The following is a 24,750-nucleotide window of genomic DNA, read 5'->3' as shown; positions in this document are numbered from 1 at the left end:
TTTATAGAAAAATTTTATTTAATAAATATAAATTTCAAAAGTACAACTTTTGGATTATAGCAGTTCTCCCCCCCATAACTACCTTCCTACCCACAAACCATCCCATCTCCTACTCCCTCTCCCATCCCATTCTTCATTAAGATTCATTTTTAATTACCTTTATATACAGAAGATCAACTCTATACTAAGATTTCAACAGTTTGCACCCATACAGACACACAAAGTACAAAGTACTGTTTGAATACTAGTTTTACCGTTAATTCATATAGTACAACACATTAAGGACAGACGTCCTACATGGGGAGCAAGTGCACAGTGACTCCTGTTGCTGATTTGACAATTGACACTCTTATTTATGACATCAGTAATCACCCACAGCTCTTATCATGAGCTGCCAAGGCTATGGAAGCCTCTTGAGCCCACAAACTCCGCTCTTACTTAGACAAGGCCATAATCAAAGTGAAAGTTCTCTCCTCCCTTTAGAGAAAGGTACCTCCTTCTTTGATGGCCCATACTTTCCACTAGGATCTCACAGAGATATTTCATTTAGGTCATTTTTTTGCCAGAGTGTCTTGGCTTCCCATGCCTAAAATACTCTCATGGGCTTTTTACCCACATCCAAATACCTTAAGGGCTGATACTGAGGCCAGAGTGCTGTTTAGGGCCTTTGTCATTCTATGAGTCTGCTGTGTATCCCACTTCTCATGTTGGATGGTTCTCTCCTTTTTAATTATATCAGTTATTATGAGCAGACACTAGTCTTATTTATCTTATCCTTTCTTTTTAAATCATTGTCAATAAAAAGGGCTGAACTTTGGATGAGAAACCTGATCATCTGCCTTTCTTAAGCTCAGCTCAACTTCTTCTTTTAAAATTTTTTAAAAATTTTTAAATTTCAATTTTTAGTTAGTTTTGTAGATAAATTCTAAGAACATAATGATATTCCATCCTTCCCTCCCCCTCTCCTTCTCACCCTCTTTCCTTATCTCTTTCTTTTTTTAGTTTGTGAGATAATGTGTTTTAAAATTACATTATAGTAAAAAGGCTCAATACTTCACCACATAAGAAATTTAACAAGTAAAAAAGAAAAAAAATTAGTTTAATGAGAAAATACACAGAACTAAAAACAGTAATTTAATGAAAAAATGACCATTTCACTCATATACAATACATTTTTTAAAGATTTGTTTATTTATTTGATAGAGTTACACACAGAGAGAAGGAGAGGCAGAGAGAGAGGTCTTCCATCTGCTGGTTCACTTCCCAGTTGGCCACAATGGCTGGAGCTGCACCAATCCAAAGCCAGGAGCCAGGAGCTTCTTCTGGTTTCCCACGTGGGTGCAGGGGCCCAAGGACTTCGGCCATCCTCTACTGCTTTCCCAGCCCATAGCAGAGAGCTGGATTGGAAGTGGAGCAGCTGGGACTCGAACCAGCATCCATATGGAATGCCGGCACTGCAGGTGGTGACTTTACCGGCTATGCCACAGTGCTGGCCCCTACAGTAAGTTTTAAAATAATCACAGATTATTAAAACTATGGTAGTATAACATTCTTAACCACTGGTTTGGTAAAATTATAAAACAAGTTTTACAAAACTTTATTTGTGACAGTACTGGCAACAGACAGAATTTTTTTTCTTTCTTGTTTGTTTTTAAATTTTAGCTCCCACATATAAGGAAGAATATGCAGTATTTGTCTTTCTAGGCCCAGCTTATTTCACTCAGCTCAACTTCTGACTAACTGAGGATGGCAGTCTCACAGAGCCTTTACTGTTTCATCTACAAAGTGGGGATAGAAAAACCTTCCTGCGAGCAGGTTTGAGAACTTAAGGCCACAGCCTCGTAACATGCCTGTACAGATTGCTGGGACAGGGTGGGTAGTAACAAAGACTGAGTCGAATCTGACCTGGAGGCTCATGGCATGTTCAGGTGTTCAGCTTTTAAAGCAACTTTGGATTATGGTCTTTGCACCACTGATGCAGAGTGCATGAGTGTAATTTAGGAAGGTTTTCAACACAATTCAAAACAAAGGGGGCATTCTTGCAAATCCAGTTTCCCATAAGCTAATGAGGAGCTCATTTTACTCTAATAAACAGGCTTTTATATTCAGTTTAAAAAGTGATCTTTACTCTTAGCTCACATAAAAATAGTGCATCTGCTCCATAAATGGAAAGTGAATGCCCGCACGTTTGCTACCAAATGTAGCTCTTATTTTTATCTGTCCACTAAGCAGCCAGGTGTACTTTGAATCCACCACTTTGTGCATTTACACACCAATTTTTGTTCATTCCCATAGTATTCACATTTCCACAATGAACAATTTAAAAGTCAAGGCCAATGTTCAGTGGCACCTTGAGGGGAAATGTTTGCAAGCTTTTGTTACTTTCTTCTGTGTAAAACCTCCTTAGTCTTATGAAGCCCTATGTTAGGTATTTATAAGGGAAACAAAATCCACAAAAGGCATCTAATGTAATTATAACTCCACAGGCTAAAAGGGCAGTGATTTGCTTTATTAGAGAACCACTAAATTATCTCAGTCAGAAAGGATGATAATTGCACTAAACTTGTTGCAAATTAAACAAAGAACTTAAATAAACATGCACTAAAAGGATTTATGTGCTATAGATTTAAAAATCATATCACTTTGGAAAACATTCTTCCTAGCAATATGGTGCACATAACTTAGGTACTTCTACAGCATTGAATATCATATGAAAATGGGTAATATTTGCAATGAACAATAATTACTAGAAAATAGATAAATGATATCTTTTTAAAATACAAAGAAATAGTTTGTTCTAGCCAACAAAAGGTGAGAATAAAGTTGTTGAGAATTCATATTTCCCCAGTAATACAACAAGGTGTGTGTGTGTGTGTGTGTGTGTGTGTATGTTTTTAATTTGGGGAATTTTGAAGGGAAAGTCATGAATCCCTTGCAAAATTCTAACCTTCCAAAATTACTGTAGACACAAAAGGTCACTGGGCTAAACGGCAAATTGCAGCAAAATAAATAAACCAATAGAGTAGAGTAATAATATAAGACAATTTACTTGCATTTCTACTTTTATTTGACCTGAAGCATATGGTGTTGGGCCAACAAATTCATCTGCTTTCAGTTATTACTAAAACTAGGTAATCCCATAGTTCTGTAACATTCTGCGGTATTTTTGCTTGCACCTCTAGCAATTTGGGGTCCCCACAATTGTTGCTGCAACTCTTTTCAGCATTAGGGAGCCTCAATTTACAGTTACCTGAACTGGGGAACTGGAAGGTTAAGCGACCTGTGCAAGTTCATTCAGGATTAAGGCAAAAAGAGGCTAATAACATAAGAAACTGATTCCCAGTGTAGCATTTCTGCAAAGAACACCTTGTGGGAGCAATACAGTCTATATATTTAACCAGGAAATTGGCATGGCAATCAGATTTAGTTGGTGTGTGTGATTTTACAGATCTTCAATTAATTCAGTTAATTCAACACCTTGAAGCTTTCACAGGCAAAGTTCCTGTGGCCCTTTGACTCTTTGAAGGGAGCCCAGAGCCACTTGCATTCCCTTCATCTGTTTTGGATGCAATATTGGCCAAACTCCTTCTTCCAAGTAGATGGATTTCAACCTAGTATCAGGGAACTTCATGTTTATGTTTGTTCAGCTTAACTGTTTTACTACGCAGTAGAAAAGTATAACAGAGAGCCACCAGGAAAAACAGTTTTATTGTAAGTGGAGAAGATGATGTCCCTTATTGATCTCTTTCTAGCTCTCTCTCACTAGCTCGCTCTCTCCTTCTCTCTCTCTCCCTCCCTCCCTTCCTCTCCTTGCATCTGCCTCCTTTAGAAATGTGTACTTTCTGGAATTGAATCTATGCTTGTTGCTGCCCTAAAAAATGAACACTGACAACCAAACTCTGAGACGGTGTTTAACAAGCAATAGCATGTTGAAAGTGGAGCGACACAATTATAACAGCAAATTGTTGAACCTGCTGGAAAGCTTGATGAGGAAGCTTTTCAGAAATAGTTTCCACCAGGGATGTGTTCTCCCCACACAGTGTCAGGCCTGTTGTCTAATGTCACGGATGGCATGCTACAAATACAGGTTGTGTAGAAGTGGATGATACTCCTGTGGGTAGTAGAAACAGGTGAAATCAGCATTGGACTGGATGTGTAAATAGACAATATCAGCTATATGTGAAGCACTATTTGCCAGGAACAGGCTCTCTATCCCACCCCCCGCAGAGTCTTCTAGCACAGAACTGAGCATCACTGCATACCCGGTCAATGGCACATGTGAAACTAGAGTTGCTTCCTGTTGTTTAAAATCATGGTCAAAGTCAAGTCCTCTGGACAGGTGTTGTGGTAGAATAGGTTGGGCCACCACTTGGTTTGAGTCCCGGCTCCTTTGTTTCTAAGCCATCTCCCTGCTAATGTATCTGGGAAGGCAGCAGAAGATGGCCCAAGGGCTTGGCTCCTTCACATATGGGAGTCCAGGATGGAATTCCTGGCTGCAGCCTGTTCCAGCTGTTGTGGGCTTTTGTAAGGAAAAAATCTCTCTCTCTCTCTCTCTCTCTCTCTCTCTCTCTCTCTCTCTCTCCTTCCCTTTCTCCTCCCCTCCCCCTTTTCTCCCTTTCAAATAAATGAATAAGATAAAACAAATTTAAGATTTCCCTTCTTTGTAAACTCCCAGGTTCACAGTTCAGCACTGGAGTTTAACTTTCATTTGACAAGGAAGTGGTAACAAACTAACAAACTCTTTCAGCTTCCCTTGTTCCCATCCTAAAGGTACTTTGTGTTTGCCTGTTCCTTTCCCTGCACAGGCAGTGAGGTGGAGTGAATTGGGAGTGCAGTTAGCAAACAGCCCTCCTGTGTCTCACACCCTACTCATGTTTTCACTCTCTAATCCCATAAGTTCAAATGCCCTGTGAACATCCCCTCGCGATATCTGCCTGCACCCCAGATTTAACAACTTCCTCACTATACCAACTTCCTGCAGCTGCCTTCGTCTGTGTGATTCTACTTACTAAGATCTGAAATCTTACTGTCATCACCTTCCTGCTCACTGGTCTCCAAGCCTCCTCTCTCTCTATCACGTCTCTCCCATTATTGCTTCTTTTACTTGTTAAGCTCTAACATCCCAATGTCAGAGATAGTTAACAATTCTAAACAGGAAAAAGTGAGAAACTTCTCTTGTCTATAGTAATGCTGGTAAGGTCCTAAAGTGTGTCTAGGTTATTGATGTAAGCAACAGGAGAGTGAGGAGTACAGGCCAAAAAGTCACATACCTCCAGGGCCTCACTTCATCTAACTGCAGTTCTGGCCAAAGAGTGCGTCATCCATTTAATGAGCAATGAGGCTCCATCAAAGGTTTGTGAGTACTGAGGATGTCATTCATTTTATGAATACACTCTATGCTTTCCTGATCCCTAAAGTTATTCTGTGTAGGACTTTTCCATCTTCCTTTTCTATGCTTGGGGGGAGGGGGGGTCTCCAATCGAAAAGGAAACAAAGTTGCTAAGCCTTCACTAGACAAGGCCGCTAAGCCTTTGCTCGAGTTTGCCACACTTCCGCATCTCAGTGACTCAGCGTTTCCAACAATCCAAGATGGCCACCGGGGGAGGTACCCAGCCTGACAGGAGACTTCCGTATTCCTGAACAGTATGTGTCCTCCGCTGTGATAGGCCCTTGAGGGCATGCCCAGCTCGTGTCCTGCCTTACCTTTCAGCTGGTTGGCTCAGTTCCCTTGTGCTCTGGACAGCCCCCTTTCTGTGTCTATAAAAGCTTTTCCCCCTCCCAATAAAGTCGAGAACCTGGCTGCGCCCTGGGTGATGACTGATCTCCCAGCTCTGGTGTGGTTCCTTTGCCGCCGACACTCATCTTCCCGCTCAGCCCCCGAGCTCCCCAGGCTGGACCTGAGGAGCTCCATCAGACCTGCTGCCCCGTAGCGAGCAGCATCTGCTAACAAAATTCTACCTTTCAAATTTCAGTTTAAAATGCTTTCAAATGGAGACAGGTGTTGTGGTGCAGCAGATTAATCCACTGCTTAGGATGCCCCCATCCCTTAAGAGAATGCCTGGAATCAAGTCCAACCTCCAATTCTGATCCAGCTTCCTCCTCTTGTGCAACCTGGGAAGCAGTAAATAGTATCACAAGTGGTTGGGTCCCTGCCATGTACATGGGAGTCGAGGATGGAGTTCCTGGCTCTTGGCTTTGGCCTGGCCCAGGCCTGGCTGTTGCAGGTATTTGGAAAGTGAACCAGCAGATGGAGGATCTGTTTTACTCACACCATCTCTCCTTCCTTCCCTCTTTCTCTCACTGTAAATCTGCCTTTCAAGCAAATAAATAAATAAATCTTTAAAAAAAGACCTTAAGATAATGGCACATGGCAGCAATGATAATTTTTAAAAAACATATTCTGAAGTAAATATAGTCTATCTTCTGTCACCATGTTCTTTCCACATGTGTCTTTCCACATTCTCCACTTAATTGTTGATGTGGGTCTTAAGTCCTCTACTGTTTTACAAGCACTCTGAATATGATAGCTTCATTGAATTCCCTTTTGAATCTTTTCCAATGTGAATACCAGCCATATTTTGCACACAGTAGCTCTAATTTATTTAATGAATTGATCTACTGTATTATCAAATATATCTTGGTAACAAGAGAAAAAGAAATGATTATCAAAATTATGAATATAAAATATTTTGTAAAATATATGGGATGATTACAACTTACTTTTCTGATTTCTCACCAACCTAATTTTTTAAAACTATTTTTCTATTTTCACACCCACCTTTGTGAATAATGCATATCCATCTGGGAGTGTGAGTAATATGTCATAATGTATATAGCCTCTAAGGATTGTAAGTTGGAAACCTTGCTTTTATAATGTTAAGAGATCACTTGAGTCAGTTTGAATGTTGAACTCTTTTGTTGATTTTGAAATATAAATTTAGCACTTTTAAAGAAATTATGAGCCATCTGAACTCTACAGTTTTGCTGTGACAAGTCTTCTGGACACAGCAATTCACTTCTTAAACCACAATTTCCATCATACCAGCTCTCTTCTAAGAAGTAAAATTTTATCTGAAGGCACCTTTGAGAAATCCATCTATTGCTGATAGATTTTTTTTATAATGTAAATATCTTTTTTTATTGCTGTTAAGCTTTATTTTCAAATAAATCATTGAATTAATAATATCCTTGTCCCTGATCTTCCACTTCTGCCCCCACCCCTAAAAGATGTAACCACTGATTTTGTGTCTCATGGCTCCATCCAGAGCTTATAGATTCTTATTCTACCTCCCACCCTCCGTTTTTTCTTCTATACAAAATGACATACTGCTCTGTTGCTTTTTCACTTGAAAATTTTTATACATGATAGCTGCTTTATTCTTTTTATAGTATAGTGCTAAATGGATTTTTAATTCAATTAGCCAGACTCCTATTGAAAGGTATTTTGTTTTCAATTTTTTGCTATTTAAAACAATGCTGCAATGAATAGCCTTTTGTAAATATTTTACATGAGCACAATCAGTGGTGGGTTTTCTGGATTTAAAAATGTATATGTATTTGTAATTTTAAAATATATGCCAAATTGCACTCTATATGTGTTGTACTTGCAATTATCTAGCCATGGGATTGGCTACTTCCCTTGGCCTTATCAAACTTTTGAATTTTGGACAGTCTGGTAAGTGAAACCAATCTAGATGTATTTCTGATCGAATTAAGAGCCAGACCATAGTTCTCATTCTGGTGAACTATCTGTTCAAGTTTATCCTTGTGTCAGATAAGGATATGGAAGTATAGATATAATTTTTTTCCATGTGGCTCACCAGTTAACTCAATGATATATATTGAAAAAGCCCTCCTCAGTGTGCTAGATAGGATCTGGTGGGTTATATGATTTATTTTTATTAAGTAGTAAATTCAGATATGCACTTGAATCTATTTCCAAATCTTCAATTCTATTGTCTTTATATTCTACTACTGTGATTTTTTTTAAGTATTTTTGTACATTTTGGTGTCTGTTAGTGAGTCCTTCATTGTTTTCCCAGTTATTTCTATATTTTTTTCTTTCTGTATCTTAGGACAGCTTGCCCAATCCCATAAAACAAAAACAAAAACATTGTGGTAGTCTTCTGTTGATATCAGTCTATATTTACAATCTAACCTATAGAAAATTTGCATCTTGATGATATTGAGTCCCTTAAGTAAAAGATGCATATTTCCATTTCTTCAAGTCTTCTTTTGTGACCTTCAGCAATATTTTAAGTAAGTTTTTTAAAGATTTATTTATTTGACAGTCAGAATGATAGAAAGAGGGTATGGGAGATAGAGAGAGGCACACATACACAGAGAGGTTGATCTTCCATCTACTGGTTCATTCCCCAAGTGCCTGTAACAACCAGAGCTGGACCATAGGCTGAAGCCAGGAACCATGAACTCCAGCCCATCTCTTACATGGGTATCAGGATCTCAAGTATTTGAGCCATCACCTGCTGCCTCCCAGGGTACACATTAATGGGAAGCTGGATCAGAGGTTGTAAGGCCACCACAAAACACACCAAATACCAGAGTTACAGGAAAGGTTTATTGTTGGGTAGGGGAAGCCTGACGGGCCAGAGGGAGAGGGGGAGAGAGTAAGAGAGAGTAGGAGAACGTCAGAGAGAGATCTAGAGAGGGCACGTGTTTGGGAACAGCTCCTGTTAAACCTTTGCTGGGGACAGGCAGGGAAGCAGGAGCAGTGAATCCCATTAGGAGCTGACATCTGTGGTTGGGCCATGGGGCTTAAGACCAAAGCCTACTGTGCAACATGGCGACAGGGGCCAGGACCTAAGATGGTGTCCAAGGCAGAGATGAAGGCAGGACTCCATTCCAAGTACTTGGTATGGGATGCAAGTGTCCCAAGAATGGCTTAACCTACTGTTTCATAACCCCTGCCCCTTCATAACCTTTCTTAAAAACTAACACATCTGTTGTTAAACTTATCATTAGCTATTTATTATTAAGTATATTCCATGTAATTATAAATATGATATCTTCTTTCATTATATTTTCTATTGGAGATGTTCTGAAGAATAAGAAAATGAAATATGCCATCAAATAATGCATATACAGCTAATGTATTTATAGGAAAATCTGTCGCCTTAAATACTTAGCAGTTATGTAAAATGTATAAAAATAAAATAAAAAAGTTAAATTTGAGTTAAGTAAAGTAGAAAAGGAACAGCAAATTAAACTTCAGGAAAGCAAAAGAAAGATATTAAAGTTAAGAACAGAATATAATATGTTAGGAAATAAAAAAGCAAGAACTGAGAAATAAAATCCAGTTATTTAAAAATAAAATGAAATAGATTGTTTGAAGAAACAGTAAAGCATGAAATATGTTTAAAAAACCAGAATCATATAAATGATTATGAGAATTGTGGAGTCTACTTTGCTCAGTTCTTTGTAAATAAATTAGGAAAATCTGGAAAAATAAAACCCATTTAAAAAAACTGATCCTAGAGAAAATAGAAAATCAAAGTAGACTGAGAACAAAAGGAGAAACTGAGAAAGTTGTCCCCCTCCTTAATAAAAACAGCAGCATATCTAAATGGCTTTAGAAGAAGATTTTTAACAAAAGTTAGTGCATAAATGGTTCCAAAGTACGTTAATAAACTGAACTTCTTTTGTCTGAAATGATGACAATATTTATACTAAAAGTTGACAAGAATTGCACAGAAATATAAGACAAGAGAGCAAACTCACGGATGTCAACACAAAAACCTAAATAAATTATTAAGAAACAAAATCTAGGAATCAGAATATATCTTTGCTAAGGAAGCTTTCTTCCAGGAATACAAGAGTGGCTCAATATTCGGAAATACATTAACTTCACATCAATACATGATAAATCCACAGCAGTGTCCAATAAAATGCAATACCTATTCTTGATTCTTTAAATTTAATAAAATAGGACTAAATTACTTGATGCAGTGGAATGTGTTATCTCATCATAACAATCAACCTTATGTTTTCAAGGCAAACCTTAGAATCCCACTCAGTAAAGCAATGAATGAAATAAGGATGCTCCCTCTAACAACTGGCTATAACACACTTAATGTAGAGCCAATAATTTCAAACAGAAGAAAGAAATTAAAGATAGGGGAATTGGGAAAGTCAGGATAAAACTTTTTATGTGTAGGTATTTTTATTGTATTCTTGGAAAATTCAAGAAAAAGTCTTGTTAAACTTACAGCAAACAAAATGATATCTAAAATATAAAGTCAGTGTAAAGAAAATAGTGTTTTTCCTATTTAATTGCTATTCTTAATATTTGAAGAATGTTTGCATTGTCTTCTCAGATGAACATCAATTTATTTTAGCTGTCATATACATGCATTTCTTTTCTGACCACAAGTGTTTCTGTGATCTCTCAGCCAGTGATCTTGACTTCATATTTTTCATTTAAGAAGAAATCCACTTCAGACACAGATATGCACAGCCCACATATAGCCCTTGCAGTGTCTCAGCAAAAGCAGCATCAAGTTCCCCTTCTGATGTAGTTATGGCATCCATTCTTTTAGCTGTTGTCAGTACAACAACAACAACAACAACAACAACAAAAAGGCAGATTTAGGAATCAATTTCATAAAATAACTAAGGTTAGTTGCACTTTGAAATTAAACTTTATGGAGTGCATGTATATTATAGCTTTCCTTAGTTTCTGGTACTGTCATGAGTAAGAGTGTTAAGAATTTAAGTGTGTGAGTGGGTCAGGCAAGAGAACCCAGAATTCTGCTCACTGAAGGTCATTTGAGCACATTTGAGAATATTGAGTTGGAGGAACATCCAGATAAGAAGGTTGCTCTCTCCTGAATCCTCTTAAAGCCTGTCTCCTTTTAGATTCTGCAATACTAAGCAATTTGTAGAATGAACTTTAGAACAATCACCAGGAGTAAATGGTGACAGGTGTACAAGTGTTTGAATGTGCAATTATCTCTAAGAATCCAGTCTCAAGAGACGTTGTGGATGGAGTCATGCTTTACTGTCCCTACAAGACCCATGTTGTTGCAAATTCTCCACTCTTAAGAAATTGCTTTAATTCAAGTTTCACAATATGTTATATATACAATAATGGAGTAATAGCCAAGTTGTACAGGATCAATAATATATATGCTCACTCAAGAATTGGGGATTGAAATACAGCAATTAACCTCTGAAAATCAACACAACTAACACACTAGACTAACCTGTAGCAATTTAGGGTGAGATTATTCTTATAACCATGTGTTGGTGCAGTCTTTATCATGCAGCCACACATTAAGTGATGGAGGGAGATGGGGGGCAGGCATGGTTAAAATGCCTTGGTCCCACATTGAAATGCCTATGTTCAAATCCAAGCTCTAGCTCCTGACTCCAACTTCCCACCAACGCAGATCCTGAGAGGCAACAGTGATGCTCAAGTAGTAGGGTTCCTGACACCTGTGTGAAATATCTGGATTGTGCTCCCAGTTCCTGGGGACTGCAGCAATTGGGAGAGTGTACCAGAGGATGGAAACTCAGTTTCTAACCGTCTCTCTGACTCTCAACTAAGTAAATAAATAAACCAATAAGTCACGGAGACATGAACCAAGAACAGACAATCTGAATTAAAAACTGTATTGTGGTTATATTTGGTAGCATTGGCAGGGCATAGTAGCTCCCTCCCCTCTGCCCCCTGCAACGTAGTACAACTCTTTAGATACCCAGATAAATTAGCATTCCCATCAAAACAAGCTCATTTTGTGAAAACAAATTCAACAACCAGTATGACCTGAGAAAGGTGATGTAGCAAGAGGTAGGTTTTAAAACTTAGCTTGAGAGTATCTAGGAAGGACCCTCCTTGGAAGTAAGCATATCTGTATCGATTTTTCAGCCAGAAATAGCAACAGGTAGGTTCCAATCTGACTACTGTAATCAAAGAAGATCATGTATTAAGTGATTTAGTTAAGATAGGATACCAGCAGCTATGAATTACTGTTGTTTGCCATGTTTCCCAACATAAGATAGGGATGATAGAAAACACAATTTTTCTCTCATTTTCTGAGCCCAAATTAAATAGATACACATCATCTATAACCCATTTCTCTGTGGTAATTTGAATTCACTCTTCCTATTAGAAAGCCCTTCCTATTGTCTGAAAAAGGTTAATACTGTTTTCACTTCAGCTTATTCCTCTGGAGGACAAACAGTACCCACAAATACATCTTATTTCTTTGAAAGCATTACAGGAATATTAAAGACATTGTTAAAACATGCTTGAAAGTAAACTTTTCAGCCCATGCTCAGCTCCAAATCACTTCACTACAGTGTTAGCTGAGAATGGTAAATACTTGGGACTGCAGAGTATTATTCATGCAAATAATCTTTAGGGAGGAATTGTGATTAGAAATGTTCTCACCATTATTTGCTAAAGCTGAAAGTAATATAAGCAAGAATCCCAGTGAACTTTTATAGAAAAATAGGAGTTTGGCAAACCTTTATAAGAGGGAAAATTCAAGGCAGGGTTAGGGATATGCAGGATTAAAACTTGGTTTAAAGCAAACAACAGTTAGAGTAGATTTGCTTGTAGTCGTGTAGTGTTGGTGTGTATTTACTTTAAGACATGACCATTTGAGCAGAAGCACTGGAGTGCCTTCCTCAGTCGGGGAGGCTCTGACAGTTTATTGCAATGCATTTCAGCCAACTTATAAATCATTTTACAGAGACTAATGATTTATTACTGCTGTAATGAACTTCACAGGCATCAATACATTAGTATCCACTTTGAAAAGAAACTTGTCAGGTCCCATTGGAATGATGATCCGTTTACTATTGTTATTAATGACCCTGATCAGCTCCTTGGATCTCCAAATAACCTTTGTAGATGACAGAGGTCTTCCATTTGGGGAGAAAATCAATGCATATGTAAAACAAAAATATATGCTCTTCTTCATCCCTTTATCTGTGCCAGAGATTGTTGTCAGCCTTCAAAGCTTAAAGCTCCCAAATTATTTTAAAATCTGTCTCATTCAAACCTATTAAAATGCTGGTGAATACATCCTTAAAGGATATTGTCATTCCGATTGCTTTCTCCATGTTACCAAATTACAGTGTTTTCTTTCTTCCCTCTTGAAGCCTCTGCTGGACCCTGGTGGTTTGACTAAAATAGAAATTACCGTGTTAGGGCTTTCTTCTTCTCTTCTTTTTTTAATGTTCAGTGATGTCAGACATTTGACCTGTGAGGCTTTTAAAACTGACCTTGTTGCTTCTTTCCATTCATTAAACCACCACCTTTGCTCTCTTGTCATAAAAGATAAATGAAGATTCACACAATCTTTGTTTAAGAGAAGATTTATTGTTTACATTAATGTAGATTAAGTGGAAAGATACCAATTATTTTTCAAGTCAATCAGATGTCTTCTTTGAGGTTTCAATTTGTGGACCATTCCTGGTTATAGTTTCTATATATTCAGTGGAACTGTTTTTCAAGAAACATACAGAAGAACAATTTTCACAAAAATCCATACTTTGTCTTCTTAGCCAGATAAAGAAGTTCTGAAATATGATGTTTTTTGATAAGTGATTAAAAGTGGGTTTTAAATGGTAGCTTTTATTCCACAGGCTGTCACAATGATTAATTTCAATATAGGATTAAAGCTTTGGGGAAAAATTTTGAAAGCAGGGTGAGATTGTTTGTATATGTAGAAAATGTGTTAAGAATAGAAGCAATATGAAGTTTCATTGCCATATAAAACTCCCTAAAGTAAGCATTTTGAACATTGGTTACACATATAAAAATTAAAATGGCAAGGTAAGTCATTTTTAATGTGTAGTTTTATAAAAGTTTTAATGGGCTACCTAATGGAATAAAGAAATATTTTTAAATGCTTGATCTATAAGAAACCAAACAGGCTCTGAAGTCAAAGTTCTTTATTTTACTGGTAAGGAAACTAAAGCCAAAGAGTTCAAGGCCAAAGAGATTTGTCTCTTTTCCTTTTTTAAAGTTTTATTTCACTTATTTGAAAGACAGAGTGACAAGAGAGATCTTCCATTCACTGATTCACTCTCCAAATGGTCACTATAGCCAGGGCGGGGCAGGCAGAATTCAGGAGCCCAGAACTCCATCCAGGTCAGCATGTGGGTGGCAAGATGTTGGGCCATCTTCTGCTACCAGGCGCTTTAGCAGGGAGCTGGATCAGAAGCAGAGCAGCCAGAGCCTGAACTGGAGCTCTAATATGGGATGGAAATGTTGCCAGGCAGCCCCCAGGCCAGAGTTGTTTAAGGCGTGACCCCTTGTCCAAGGTTCATGGTAAGCTATTGACAATGCACCTAGGATGGTGCTCATGGCTGCTGGAGAATCCCATATGGAATGAGTTTGGAGACCTCAAATGGGAACTTTTAAATTTGTAATTGAACCCTAGAGCCTAGTACTGTGCATGGCTCCACATAGGTGCCTAACAACTTTGCTGAGAAAGTGATTAGCATACAGATCATAGAGAAGTTGGAATAAAAGAAACAAAAGCACAAAGCAGGTGGATCCTGGCATTATTTTTTTTTTCTGTCATTTAAAAGTGCTTTTACCATAATCTAATGGTTTGCCTTTATCTGATGATTTTGTTCCGAAGGGAATATTTATGAATGAGATAAGTTTTTCTGTACCTTAGAGAGTGGAATCTCCAATTTGGGTGGATATCTCTCTCAGGAATTCTAGATCCCATCAGTTAATGAAGCTTGCCTGCGACAGTTTGAAGAATCTCAGAATTGACAGTGACATCACCCAGTTAACTTCCCAGTGCACTAACATATCCTGCAATATCACCCTCATGAATTTGTCCAGACTGGGATTTAACACTTTCCGTGGTGGGAGATGATCTCTTTGCCTGACAGACACATCCCATTGCTTACAGTGTATTGTTAAAAAGCCTCCTTTAGGGTGAATTTGAAATCTACCATTTTAAATTTATTTTTCAAAAAAATAATGGCCATGGCTGAGGATTCTTAAAGGAAATGGGTCAATTTCTTGAGAAATTTGTCTGATTACAGAGACACAGTGCTCTCAAATATTTAAATAACAGCAAAGCAAAACTCAGCCATCCTCAGTGGCACACATTTTATAAAGTTCTCATGAAGAAACCAGAGGTACAGTCAAGGCTTGGGCAGTTTTGACTGAATTTGGACAACAAAGAAATATTTCTCAAACATCATTTGAAATTATGTTTTCCTATTATTGTTCAGTATGACAGTAGCTATGTGTTTCATTCATCCAAAGAAAGATAAATACAAGATGAAGCATGGCATAGATTGTGTTTGAAAGTTGTGGAAACCAAGCTTTCCTAAAAGGGTTATGTATTGGGGCTATTTTCTTACTCCATTCTCAGCCATCTTTGTATTTAGTGTTAGGTGTTGAGTAATGCTCTTGAGGGGGGCAGAAAAGGTGGAAAGTGAATGTTGTTATTCTATATTCAGCAGTCACGGTCCACCAGACAAGCACTGTGGTGTCCTGAAGTGGCTACTGCAATGGAAGAGCTTGGTTTTAGTCAGAGTTTCCCAATTACATGAACCTCAGCCAAGGTACTGCACCCTCTGAGTAGGAGTTTCCTCCTCTGAGAAAAAGTGCCCAGCTAACAATGAAGTTTAGAGGTTGAGGTGATGTATAATCAAATTGTATGATGTACCTGCAAGATGAGAGGCCTTCTGTGTACTCCTGATGCCATGCCTTGGTGTGCACATCATTTTTCCTGAACGAGACTGTGAGCTCTTCATTCCTAAGTCAGTATTTCACATGTGTCCACCCAAGAGTAGTTACTAGTTAATCCAAATTTCTTACTGCTCCTCATAAAAATAAGGAAAATATATGAAATTTTTTTCATAATGCAGAGATAGTCATCTTGTTCATTAGTGCTAAAACATCTTTCTTTTGTGAAATGCTGATTAATGTGTTAGAAATTATACTGGTATTTGCAATATACTCATTTAACAGCATTAAAAGTTGGTAAATCTTTGCCATTCCCATCAATCATTTCAGAAAGTATTTGAAAATACTTTGTTGATGAAACCATAAAGTGTAAGTATCTGTGTTCTGCATCTTTTTTTAAAAAGAGATTTATTTATTTATTTTAGAGCCAGAGTTACGGGGAGAGAAGGGCCAGAGAGAGAGAGAGAGAGACAGAAAGATCTTCTGATGCACTCCCAAAATGGCCACAATGGCCAGGACTGGGCCAAGAAGAAGCTAGAAACAAGGAGCTCCATCGAGATCTCCCATGTAGATACAGGGGCCCAAGGAAATGGGTCATCTTTCAGTGCTTTCCCAAGCACATTAGCAGACAGCTCGATTGGATTGGAAGTGGAGCAGCCAGGACCCAAACAGGTGCCAATATGGGATGCCGATGTCACAAGCAGTAGGTTAACCCACCTTGCCACAATGCCAGTCCCTGTTGTAGCACAACTATCCCTGTCTCCACCAACCTACTCAACAAATCCAACCTCTGGTCCCAGGCTCCAGCACAGTGCCTCCTACAAGGGGTCTTCAGAATGTTTGTGGGATATGCATATTATGGGGGAAAAATTATACCTGGATTTCAAAAATGTCTGCACAAAAATAATCTTTCAGTTTGATTTTCCATTGAATTTTTGAATGATACTCATGTAGATGAGTCTTACAGTTATTATTTGTTGAATAGATCAATTAACTGGTATGTTTCCTTTCTGCTAACTTGTATATTATTGGCACTTTAGTGTAGCTACCCATGGATACCTTGAATATATGCAACTGAATTGGTGAAAAGTATGCCCAGTAAATCTAGTTGTGTTTTCTCAAGAAACGCTATAGTGCTACATAGAGAACTCAGATGAGTAGCGTAAAAATATGATTTGGAGTAAGACAAAAAGACTATTGTGGGTCCATAATAAGTTCTTTTTCAGGTCATCATTTTGCTGAGAGCTCCTTCACCATCCCAGGCACACTCATAGCCCTATCCTCATTTTGCCTTGGCAGGTTTAGCTTTGAAAATCCTACTCCAGCAGAAAGGGAGAGAGCACCTTAATTTCCTATTATTTAATCGTCCAATATCTGCTAAGAGAGCATTCAGCTGTCATCATTCTGATCTGTCCTCATGATTATTTCTTCTAGATATAAAACTAAAAGTCTTAAGGTCATTCAAACTCACTCAAGCTACTGGCTGTAATAGTAGCCACTTTTTGTTAAGATCTTCATATTTACTGAATATTTTGCATATGTTATTTAACTCTCATGGCTCTGTGTGGAAGGTTTTATGATTCAACAGCTTACATTTTAGGAATGTCTGCTCAGGGATGTTAAATAGGTTTCCCATACCCATTCCTCTTGCTCATGGATTCTCTCTGCTAGTCCATCACCAGCCATGCCTGCACTGTGCTCTGACTTCCTGGCAAATGGAACCAACTTGCACACACCTGTCATTCCTCTAGCTCCAGGCTGTCTGGTGTCTGTCAAAAAGTCTACCTAGGCCCAGGAATTATCACTTGTATCACCAGTAGCTGTGTAAGTTGCCCCAAGTTTCTACAGAAATGAATTTCTCAAAGGACCAGTCTTTTTGAATGTTCCAAAATAGACCTGAACATAAGAAAGCATAGCAATCATTTATTCAGTGCATGACTCACAAGGAAGAGAGGAGAGAGAGAGAGAGATGTCAGGAATGGGTTGCCCTGGTGCCTGGAAGACAGTCCCTGTTTGGTGGCACTACAGAAAACACTATTTTAATTCCCAAGGACCGATAACTAAAATATGTCTCCTGAGATTTGCAATAGATAGTACCTGCAATAGAGCCTCATTTGTTTGCCATTTGGTCCACTACAAACCCAAGATTTGGTTTTGTTTCATTTAGTTTTGTTTTTAAGAAATGCTTTGTTTAGTATAAGCCAGTCTCTTGATTTTTGCAGAGAACATAATGTGACATCTCCCAAAAGACTAGTCAAACACGGTAAAGAATTTATTAGACGGTTAGATTACATGGTTGAGCACTCTTGGGGCATAGTTTTTTTTTTTTCATTTATAATAAAGTGCATTTGTTCAAAGTAATAACTATGACTAAAAATATGTTGCTTCCTATAATCTCCAAGTCACAAAATTAGATGATTACTTTTGATTTTTAAGTAGGAATTAGGGAGGTTTTCTTGAAATGTGGTACTGCTCCTTTGGAGAAAATTAATTTTTATTCTGTTGGGAGAACATCTGACTTTTACTTAAAATTCTGGAAGGCTTCAGTGTAAATTCTAAATTATATGCACTAATTGACATTTCATTTTAGCCATCATGGCAAAACTATCTAACATAAATTACCATAGAAACACAGAAATTCTTAGCTCTTATGCCAGTAGCTGAGTATGGTTTCTGTACCAAATATCAAAGCATCATCGATTCTATAGAATTCTAATTAGAGGCCTTTGCACATAAATGTAACTCTTGATGGAAATGAGATTTTATTCATTTTCCTTCTGTTGCATTTACCCAAACACAATTCTTGTGTGAAGATCTGTCTACTGGCAAAGAATATAATATTCTCAAAATATGACTTTACAAAGATTTGTTTTCTTTTCATCCATAAGAGAACTAGAAATACAGGAAGGCTCTAGGAATGGTACAGGATTTATAAAATGTCCAGAAAAATAGAATTCTTATCAAAGTCAACCCAAGCTGACGGTATTAGGCCAAAAATACATTACTTTAGTGTTGTGGAATAGACTTTGATGGATGATTTCTCTATTTTCAAATGACATTGTCTGTCCCAACATTGATCTAAAGATTAAGGAATTACTTCAGAGCAAATTAAAAAGAAAAATGGGTAAGCTTCACTGATTTTGGAGGTGGCTGAAAAGAAATATGATAGATTTAATATTCTAAGGTTTCATTGGCATGTAAAAATTTTTGTTTGGAATGTTATGAGAATGTTGTGGAAACATATTCTCCAAAGAACAAAGCTTGGATTTGGTCATATGCACTACACTGTGTTCCCTGGTTGTTGGTCAATCTTGGGAGGCTGAAGGAGATTCTACACTCTCTTTTCCACTAAGAATTACCCAACTTTGAGTCACTGCATCTTTCTGCTTTCCTATGAACAAGAAGGAAGAGCTGTTAGCATCGTTAGGATGGGAAAGCTGACTGCACTGCTAGTTGGAATTTAGATCTGAATTCTGACATGAACAAGAGAATCTATATGTGCCATGGTTGTGGGAAACCTTTGGACTCCTAGTCCTGTGAGTTTGATTCTATCATTGGGCTCCCCAGTCAGGATAACTTACAGCAACCCCTTGTCATCCTCATTACCCTGAGTAATCAGAACAATATTGGGAGCAGGCGAAATCCATTGTAGTGTTTTCTCAAGTTGTTTTTTTTTAATGTATATGTCTTTGCCAAATATTCATCTACTTCTGCAATGAAACAGAGGCTGTTGCTGGGATTAAAAAGCGTTTGATAGACCTGCACATTTCAGTACACGGCACGACTTCATGTTTGCTTTGGATGACAGACATATATTTTCTTTCTGCCTGAAGAGACTGTTTGTTTTGTGAAATACAAGTTAAAAGAGACTGAATCTAACCTAGAGGATGTTCTTTCAGATCCTTGATTACATACATCTTTGGTGGTGTGCGCTTTATTGGATTATGTGCAGTGCTGTGATTCCACTACCTGTGTGTGCAAACAGCATGCAAGGTTGGAGGGTTATTAAAAAGGTTTGTTGACTCTTTATTTCATGAAATTGAAAAAGTGAATACATTTATTGTAAGTGAGTGTGCCAGTATAGAATTAAGGAAGTTTAGGGAAGGGTGGGCTGCACCATATATCCCTCAAGCTCTAATATAATTGGCAACATTTGTGCTTTGCTTTGCTTTTCTTTGATGCATTTATTATCTTGAAGTGCATGTCACTGTCCATTGTTGTTTTTAATGTACAGAGACCATATGATGATCTTCATATTTATAGAGAAATGATTTGAAAATCATGTGTAATACTGCTATAAACCATCTAAAAGCATCATTGTAAAATTAATAAAAAGGAAGACATATGGAAAATCTTTTCCTAATGAAAAACATAATTGTGAAAATTTGGTTTCAGCTTTGGCTTCTTTTGTAAACTGAGATCTCAAGACCTAAGACATAAATCATTCTGGAAATGCAACCCTTTAGTCAAAATACAGACTCCATAAATATTTTAGTAGCATTTGTGATGCTTTTAATTCTACATCATTTCACTTTGGTTCACTTCAGAGCTAAATTATTAATGTGCCTCTTCCTAAAAGTTCAAAATATAATACACTGAAGGGACTTTGCTAATTGGAATTCAGAGCATTCTCTGGATGTCTGAAAGCATATTTTCTATTTCTAGGAGAAAAAAAAAATAGAACTGGCTAGGCAAATTTTTCATTATTCCTTTCTACCCAGCAGAGTGTCTGGCATGGAACAGGCTGTCCATGAATAGTTGTGGAATGGAAGTTTTCAAACCTGAGTTTTTACTCCAGCCTTGGAGCTGTTCTTTTTTGCCTCTTGAACACCCAGGCCCTTTATACCACCCACTGACTGCCAGGAAAGTGCCCTATGGCCTCCTGGTCTCTCTTCAAAACCACATTTGCTCAGTGAAACTCATCACATGAACTTTCCGAGGAAAGCAGTCAGACTAAAGTAATTCAGAAGGAGACACAAGTGATTATGGGTCATTCCATACATTTACTGTTGCCCTTTCCCCCCATTTTCAAAGAGAGTTCTGTTCATACAAATTAATGAATGCCTAAATGTACATTTCACCCATGGTACCTGGAGTTGGAAACTTATATTAACCAGTTCAAATCAGTCTCACCCTTCAACACCCAAGATTGGCCTAAGTCAACAGTCATTCTAGTGATAAATTCAGGCTGATGAAAAGAAGATATATATGCAACTTCTATCTTGTGTCTATATAATAATAAATGTCTATATTTCAATGTGCAGATATACAGTTTTCCCCTTAATCCAGTATCTAGCAGAATCTTATTTTAAAGAAACAACAGAATTCTATACCAATATGTATCTTATGGAAATGTTTATGTTTTTGAATATATCTACCTCTGTAAATAGTTTATTGATCAAATATCAAAAATTGACAGAAAAATAATGGCATCTTGGAAGCTTTATTAAATATCTTGGGTTAAGTATACAAAGAAGAACAATCTTAGAATTTGAGAGCCAGCTGTGTCTTTCTTAATCATCAGTTATAACCTTGATGATACTGACTTAATAATGCTCATGCATTAGTTTATAATTATGCAGTATCCTCATTGAGTCCCACTCCTGTATTTTAAAGAACAAAAACTGAGGCTTAAGTACTCTTTGTGATGACAACTGTGGCCAGTCTAGCACTGAATCTAGTTCTTCTGACCCTTCCAGAACTTCACCAGGACATGTGCCATGCTCTCTGCTCATTTTTTTTCTTTTAACACATACAAAACCAATTGCCAAAAAGTCACCAAAAATACTAAAAGTATTTAACCAGAGCACTTTGGATTAAATCATTCTAACATAGCTATAAGACTGTAAATCATGGCCTTTTAAAATTATTCTGCTTTACATTTTGAACTGTTTTACTGTTCTAAGAAGGAATCACTTTTCTGTGTCTTGGCAGATATAGAGCTCATTTTGTAAAAAATCCTTGGACTCAGAAAGTTAGCTTTGAGTAATGACAAAGGAAAGATGTAAAAAATGTTAATGAGTTACCATCAACCTGTGAATCCCTTCTAGATAGGCAGTCATGAAAAACCTTCATTCTTGAGATGTTTAGGAGAGTTGCAGCTCACTCTTCACATGTGTGAGTCAAAGTACAGCTGAGAATGTTAGCACTGGATAAGTGCATACTGTGTTGGCATTTGATGGGATCTTTCAACAAGGAGGTGTTAAACATCCACTAAACATCTGTGGAAGATATGCAGTGGAACGCCTTACTGCCTCTGGTCTTTGCTCACTAGGAGGACTCCATTTAGCTGTCTACTAATAAATGACTTAAGTTTCTAAGAAAAATTAATTCTTGCTTTGGCAGAGTCTGTAAATTACATGTTTGCTCGCCATGTGAGAAACCACTACTTCCATTTTTATAAAAGGAAAAGGGGAAGCGGAAGGGCAAAGGGAAGCAGGAAAGGATGGAGAAGAAATCCCTGGAAAATAAAGAAGACTCCCTTAGTTGGCTTTGCACGTATGATGAGAAAGAAATGACAGAAGTCACCACCAGAAAGATCTTATTCTTAGTCTCAATCACTAAAACCTACCATTGAAAGGCACTGTGAATTGTGAATTTATTAAAAGTCTTTCTATATGCTTGCTGACTCTTAGAACAAATGAAATGCAAACTCTTGCTCTTGAGTGCTTAGATACAGCCTTTAAGGTAGAAAAGATAGAGACACAATCTACCAAGTTCTCAGGGATTCCCAACCTTTAAGTGTTGAGCACTCTATGGATTTTGCATCCTTAGCAACACTGATTCCTACACCTAAAAGATTTACATAGTGTGATATCTGTGTTCAAAATTAAGTTGGATTAAATTTAATTTTGCCTTCATTTTGTCTTTTGCAACATCCTTTGAGATTTTTAGACATTCTACTTTGGGAATGGAGTCCAATACAAATAGACTTTCCTCTTTCAAGAATAAATAGTACATGATTCTCGTCCTTGGCTCTGATTTTCCAGTCTTGGCTCAGTAGGCGAAGCCAGAAGCCAGCATTACCTTAGTGCTCACAAAGTCTTAGGAAGCCAAAATGTTCTTGAGAACACATATATTCCTTATTCCTACCACTGTCTGCCCACACACACTCAAAACATCCCTCACGCTTTTCCTTCCCTCAAACAAAATAAAATCTCATCATTCTGAAAAGGCACTGCTATGGAACTCAAAAAAAAAAAAAACCTGCATTAAAATTTTTATTCCAAAGCTTAAAAAATCCACCAGCGGGTAAGAGGAATGGGGACAAAAACATGGATTGACCAGTTAACACACTCCCATCACTTACACTTTTGGTGGAATGGAGGCCAGGCACAGAAAAGTGAAGTCTCTCGCAGTAGACTCCAGAGATAAAAGAACACTTTGGAAGTTAGATTGCCTTCAGTATGATTAATGACAGGACCCAGCTCTCTGTCATTGTTGGCCAACAATATACTCTCATCTATCACAGTGAGAAAAGCTTCCTGGCATTCAGGTTGTGTGTTTATTTTAGAAGGGATAATTTAAGAAATTTCTGGTCCTGCCCTTAAACAGATTAGGGAGAAGTATCCAATATTCATGGAACCTCTGGCTGCAAGAACGTTAAGCCTAGTTCACCCTCATAAGTAAAGACCAAAGGCAATCAGATATTCTACTAAATATCTTCCACAGATCTTTAGTAGAAGTGTTAACATCTTTTTGAAACATTCCATCAAATGCCAGTACAAAGAACACTTGAGAACTGACAAACATTCTCAGCCTCACTTTGACTTATGCATGTGAGAAAGTAGTAAGCAGAGAACTTCTTTCTATACATGAGTGTACTTCCAAAAATTTGTGGAAAATAGAAATAAAATATGAGTTTATTTTGGTGCACAAAATTGAAATCCATATCTAATTTTTTTTCATAATGTGTGTTTTCCTTTCATTTTTGGAAGATCCCTCATATATATAGATTTTAAATTTTTTGGCCAAAATAAAGTTATCTTTTAATTCTCATTCTCCTTGGGCTTTTTGAAATACCCCCATTTAATTAAATTTTTACCACATAGAAGAAAGATCAGGGCATAATAGTTGTTGGTTCAAATGGCAGTTAAACATATAAATGTCCAGTCATTTGGGAATAGGACCAGGGCACTGTCTTAGTATTTGACTCTATGTTTGCTACCCTGTGTGGAATTTGTAGCATGAACAATGCCCATAAAGTTTGTTTATGAAAATTTTCCCTTTATATTTCTTCAAAATGCTGGAAGAAGTTAAAGATTCCTGAGAGGCTATCCAAAAGAAAGTTCTTTATGGCTTTTTCCAAATTTTCCATAAATCTTAGTGTATCTTGTAACAAATAAGTGGGAATATTTTTCTTACATGTTTTTACCTTTAAAAATGTTGATTAACATATAGGACATAGAATTTTATGAGGTATAGTGTAAAATTTCAACAATGTAAACCAGTCAAACCAAGCACCTAGCTTTTCCATTTTGTTATCTTTTCTCTGTGTTTGAAGCCTACCAACCACTCTCTTTCAGTTCTCTATACAGAATCTAATAATCAGTATATGTTTTATTCAGTTTTTCCATAGCATTGCCCTTAATTATAGAAGAAATATACTTGCATGCTCACAGATTTAGTTAGTTTATATACTATTTGAATAAATGTTGTAATCACATTGATAAATACAAAAGCTGTAGGCAGGTTTGAGAACTAATATACCTGCTTCTTTGTTAGTGTACAACTCAACTATTGAAAAGAAAACTGGATCGGATTTCTACGAAGTAAACATTTTATTTGATAAAACTTTTTATTTAAAAAATTATTGAGAAAATATTTGAGAGTTTCCATATACTCTAGGCCTAGTTCCCCTACATTTACTGTTTTGCATTAATGTGGCACATGTATCACAATTAGTGAACCAATAATAGTACTATATTATTTTCTAATGTCATGCTTTCATTGTGTGTCCTCAGTTTGCCCTGAAGTTCCTTTTTCTGTCCCAGGATCCCATCAAGGACAACACATTAACATTTTCTTGTTGGATCTCCTTAGGCTCTTCTTTGCTTTGGTAG

At 37.3% G+C, this 24,750-nt stretch overlaps 1 protein-coding gene and 1 long non-coding RNA gene across 6 annotated transcripts in view; one reads left to right on the top strand and one right to left on the bottom strand.

Moving 5' to 3' along the window:
- Window positions 1-24,750, top strand: part of TOX (thymocyte selection associated high mobility group box) — a 334,182-nt gene that overhangs the window by 233,542 nt on the left and 75,890 nt on the right. The window lies entirely within an intron of this gene.
- Window positions 1,169-23,152, bottom strand: LOC138849914 (uncharacterized). Its single transcript, XR_011389106.1, has 2 exons — window positions 22,998-23,152; window positions 1,169-1,496 (listed from the first exon to the last, which is right to left on the bottom strand). It is a non-coding gene; the product is annotated as an uncharacterized lncRNA (long non-coding RNA).

This window comes from Oryctolagus cuniculus, chromosome 6, assembly GCF_964237555.1.
Source record: "Oryctolagus cuniculus chromosome 6, mOryCun1.1, whole genome shotgun sequence".
NCBI lineage: Eukaryota > Metazoa > Chordata > Mammalia > Lagomorpha > Leporidae > Oryctolagus > Oryctolagus cuniculus.
This window is presented reverse-complemented; position numbering and strand designations above follow the sequence as displayed.